Genomic DNA, 5,452 nt, shown 5'->3' with positions numbered 1-5,452 from the left:
CGGGGGCAGCTCCCCTAACGCCGGGGCTCGGCGAGGGGGCCCGGGGAGCGCTGATTGGAGCTCACGCTACTGAATAATTCATGAGAGAAGCGGAGAGGGGCACCGAGTGGAGCAGGTCGGGAAGTTGGGAGAAAGTTTGGAGAAGGGGGAGGGGCGGCGGGTGAGGAGCCCCGGGACCGCCCAGATGTGCGCCGTGGCTTTGCGCGCTGTCTGGGACCGAGCATGTCGGGGCTGGGGCCCGGGGACCCCCGGGACAGGCCCGAACCCGGCTGGCACCAGGGAGCAGAGAAAACACACACCTAGCAGCAACACGGAGGGCCGCCCAGGCGTGCACGTAAATGTTCACCGCGCACACAAAGCCCGCTCTGACCTTGCTGCGGACTCCAGATGCCGCTCTTGGATGCGCCCACCACCCTCTAGTGGGCGCAGGGACTGTGTTTGGGGGAAAAGGAAGGAAAAGGGAGTAGAAGCTTTGGAGAATAGAGGGCCGCCCAGGGGGCCTCAAGGAGCAGTCCCAGTTTGGATAACCTTGCAGCGAACGTTCACAGTCACCCCATAAACATTCAGTGTTGAGGACCTACTGTGCGCGCAACCAAGCCCTGGAAAATATCCGGAGGGGGCGCGCACTAAGCTGCGCTGGGGAGTAGAGAAAAATCGAGGAAGCAACGGTAAAGAAAAGGTGGGTGTGGCCGGGCGCTGTGGCTCACGCCTGTAATCCCAGCACTTTGGGAGGCCGAGGCAGGCGGATCATTTGAGGTCAGGAGTTCAAGACCAGCCTGGCCAACATGGTGAAACCCCGTCGCTACTAAAAATACAAAAATTAGCTGGGCATGGTGGCGCGCGCCTGTAATCCTAGCTACTCGGGAGGCTGACGCAGGAGAATTGCTTGAACCGGGACCCGGGAGGCGGAGGTTGCAGTGAGCAGAGAGCTAAGATCCAGCCACTGCATTCCAGCCTGGGCTACAGAGACGAAGTCTTAAAAAAAAAAAAAAAAAAAAAAGGTGGGTGTGTCCAAGAGGGTGAGGGGTCCGGCTAGATCTCCAAATCGCCCTTCTCACTCTCACTCTCGTGTTTTGGGGGGGCTTCCCCGCCGCCTGCAGCCATGACCCCTGAGGCTGGGGCTGCGGCTGCGGCTGCTGTCTTTCCTGAGCTGTTTCCTGTCTGGCTCCTGGGGGCCCTCGGGATGACTGGGAGGGGCCCTTCCTCTCATTACCAACTCCCCTCACCCTCCCATCAGTTAGCGGGGAGGGTCCAGCACAGCCGTGCTCCTCCCACCAACCCCCTTCTACTTCAGGGAACTTACGGTATGGGTTACTGGATGGATGGTTGGATTGGAGTCAGCCCCTGCAAGGGGCAGAAAGAAAGGGCTTAGACTCCCACAGTAATTAGCGGGGACAGAATCCTTCTTTCTTTTTTTGAGACGGAGTCTCCCTTTATTTCCCAGGCTGGAGTGCAGTGGTGTGATCTCGGCTCACTGCAACCTCCGCCTCCCGGGTTCAGGCGATTCTCCTGCCTCAGCCTCCCAAGTAGCTGGGATTACAGGCGCAGGGCACCACCCCCGGCTAGTTTTTGTATTTTTAGGAGAGACAGGGTTTCGCCATGTTGGCCAGGCTGGTCTCGAACTCCTGACCTCAAGTGATCCACCCACCTTGACCTCTCAAAGCGCTGGGATTACAGACGTTAGCCACCGCGCCCTGCTGGGGGACAGAATCTTGAAGAGCCCAGCAAGAGAGATGTTGGAGTCCAGGATGCTTGGGGGGCTGCCAAGCTCCCTTACGTCCCAGATAGGACAGCCAGGCCTGTGATAACCTCTTGTCCCAGCTTACTTATCTTCCTGCTGCAAGAGGTGTTCCCCACACCCCTGCCCTTCCTCGCTGTTCTGCCTGGGTCCTGCCTACGGGTTGGGGTTGGGGGGCGGTCACCGAGGGCAGGAAACAGCCGGCTCTGCTGGAGCCAGGCAGACCAGCCTGGAGCTGGGAATTCCCTCCTCCCTTCCCAGTGCAGGCCCAGTCTCCCCTTCTCTTACTCAGCTTCTCCCTCGGGGTTCTCTGCAACCCTCTCCCAAACCCCTGCCCTGCCTTTTGCCACTCTCACTCTGTACCCAGATCCTGTAGCCTCTAAAAGTTATGTCTTCTGGCTGGGGACAGTAGCTCAGGTCTGTGATCTCAGCATTTTGGGAGGCCAAGGCGGGTGGATCACTTGAGCCCAAGAGTTCGAGACCAGCCTGGCCAACATGGTGAAACCCCTTCTCTACTAAAAACACAAAAATCAGCTGGGCATGATGGCGCACGCCTGTAGTCCTAGCTACTAGGGAGTCTGAGACAGGAGAATTGCTTGAACCCTGCGAGGTGGAGGTTGCAGTGAGCTGAAATCGTGCCACTGTACTCCAGCCTGGGCAACAGAGTGAAACTCTGTCTCAAAATAAATGAATTAATAATAAAAAAGAAAACCCTCGGCCGGGGGCGGTGGCTCAAGCCTGTAATCCCAGCACTTTGGGAGGCCGAGATGGGCGGATCACGAGGTCAGGAGATCGAGACCATCCTGAGTAATGCAGTGAAACCCCGTCTCTACAAAAAAAAACACAAAAAACTAGCCGGGCGAGGTGGTGGGCGCCTGTAGTCCCAGCTACTCGGGAGGCCGAGGCAGGAGAATGGCGTGAACCCAGGAGGCGGCGCTTGCAGTGAGCTGAGATCCGGCCACTGCACTCCAGCCTGGGCGACAGAGCGAGACTCCGTCTCAAAAAAAAAAAAAAAAAAAAAAAAGAAAAGAAAACACTCATCTCAGTGGGGCACAGTGACTCACACCTGTAATGCCGGCACTTTGGGAGGCCAAGATGGGAGGATCGTTTGAGTCCAGGAGTTTGAGACCAGCCTGGACAATATAGCGAGACCCTGTAAGAAAGAGAGAGAAAGAAAGGAAGAGAGAAAGAGAGGAAGAGAGAAAGAGAGGAAGAGAGAAAGCAACAGAGAGAGGAAGAGAGAGAGAAATAAAGAGAGAGAGAGAGAAAGAAAGAAAGAAAACATTCTATCCCATGTCAGGTCATCAGCCCACCCCCCACACCAGGAGGCAGTAATCCATTTCCTACCATCTAGTGTATGCTAGTCAAAGAACAAATAAATTGCCAGGTGCAGTGGCTCATGCGTGTAATCCCAGGACTTTGGGAGGCCAGGACAGGTGGATCACGAGGTCAGGAGATCGAGACAATCCTGGCTAACACAGTGAAACCCTGTCCCTACTAAAAATAAATAAATAAATAAATTTTTAAAAAAAGAATGAATAAATGCAATATTTCTTGAGCCTCTGCTATGTGCTGAGTGATCACATTGCTAGTTTTCAAGATTTGTAAAACATGGCTCCTGGCCTCAAAGAGAATCTGGTAAAAATTAATATAGTTTTATGTCATCTGGTGAATTATAACCTGGTAAAAAAAAATCCCATGATTTCCCGTTTACGTGGAGATGACATCTGAGATTTTCACTTCAGTTCTCAGGAACCACCCTTGGTCTATCCTGTGTGTGTGAAGTCATGTCCTCTGCCCTCAGACCACCCAGAACTGCTTTCCAGGCAAGCAAATTCAGTAGCCACTGAATTACAGAACATGGATGAGCACTGACATTACTACCTGAATCCATGCCTGTTCTGCAAACCAAACAAATCTCAGGCTCTCCCTTCCTCATTATTAGAGTACTTTGCTGTTCCCTACCCAAAATATTAGGCTGCCACCTTTGTTCCCAGCCCAGAGCAATACACTACTATCACATGTTGCATTGTCAGTACTTGCACATAGCATTCACCGCCAGCTACTGCAGTTTTCTTTTTTTCTATTTTATTTTATTTTATTTTATTTTTGGAGACAGAGTTTCCTTCTTGTTGCCCAGGCTGGGTGCAATGGTGGGATCTCGACTCATCGCAACCTCCGCCTCCCGGGTTCAAGCAATTCTCCCACCTCAGCCTCCCGAGTAGCTGGAATTACAGGCATTCGCCACCATGCCTAGCTAATTTTGTATTTTTAGTAGAGACGGGGTTTCTCCATGTTGGTCAGGCTGGTCTCGAACTCCCAACCTCAGGTGATCCACCTGCCTTGGCCTCCCAAAGTGTTGGGATTACAGGCGTGAACCACCGCACCTGGCTCTCTTTTTTTTTAGAGATAGGGTCTTGCTCTGTTGCCCATGCTGGAGTGCAGTGGCACAGTCATGGCTCACTGCAGCCTTGACCCCCTGGGCTCAAACAATCCTCCATCAGCCTCCCAAGGAGCTGGGACCCCAGCCTGGGACCATGCTGGGCTAATGAGTTTACTTCTTCTTGTCCAGATCATGACAGTTGTTTTGAGTAATCCTGGAGTTAGAGCTTTTCCTATTGTAAGAAATAACAAGCAACAAATCATCCCTTTCTCCGTAAATTGTTGAACTTCTCATTACTCTTTCCACATCTCAGTCTCCCCCTCTTCTGGGCCACTTAACTGTGTCGGGTCCAAAGTTCAGGTTTACCCCAAAGTTCATGAAGTTTAAGCTTCAGCACCTGTCACCTGCCTGGCTTCTTCCATGGCCCTGGTTAATAAGTGCCATCAATTTAAACAGTTTCGAAGGTGAGTTTCAGCAGGACAACACTATTCAGACCTGAAATCTTACAGCTCTGTTACAAAAGGAATTTGATAGAGCTTTCAACATTACCAACAGAGTTGTAAAGCTCAAATAAATTTTTATAAACAATAATGAAACCTTAAAAACTTAGCCAGGCTGCTTGGGAGGCGGAGGCAGGAGAATCACTTGAACCTGGGAGGCCGAGGCTGCAGTGAGCAGAGATCATGCCACTGCACTCCAGCCTGACAACAGAGTGAGACTCCATTCCCCCGACCACACCCCCCTCCCAAAAAAAAACTTAGCCAGGCACTGTGGCTCACGCCTGTAATTCCAGCACTTTGGGAAGCCAAGGCAGGAGGATTGCTTGAGTCCTGGAGTTTGAGACCAGCCTGGGCAACAAAGGGAGACCCCTGTCTCTACCAAAAAATAAAATAAAATAAAAAAATAGCTGGGCGTGGTGGCATGTGGCTATGGTCTCAGACACTGGGGAGGCCGAGGTGGGAGGATCACTTGAGCCTGAGAGGTCTAGGCTGCAGGGAGCCGTGATGGCACCACTGCATTCCAGCCTGGGCAACAGAGCGAGACCCCATCTCAAAGAAAAAATTAATCAGCCATCCTACAGGAAACATGAAGAAAGAATAGAAAATAATATTACAAAATCATCATATGAAGAGGTGATCAAAGAGTACACATCTAAGAAAAAGGTAGCAAATACGTATTCCAGGGCTATGTCAAGCTTATTTACTATAAATGTTATTTTTCTAGCTTATATAATATTTATGATATTTGTCATATTTTAAACATTTGAGGTCAGTTGGGATTTCTTCTCTCAATCCAAAGATTAATTTTTATACCTTTTTTTTTTTTTTTTT

This window comes from Mandrillus leucophaeus, unplaced genomic scaffold, assembly GCF_000951045.1.
Source record: "Mandrillus leucophaeus isolate KB7577 unplaced genomic scaffold, Mleu.le_1.0 Scaffold29, whole genome shotgun sequence".
In the NCBI taxonomy this organism is placed as follows: Eukaryota; Metazoa; Chordata; class Mammalia; order Primates; family Cercopithecidae; genus Mandrillus; species Mandrillus leucophaeus.
Note: the sequence above shows the minus strand (reverse complement) of the source record.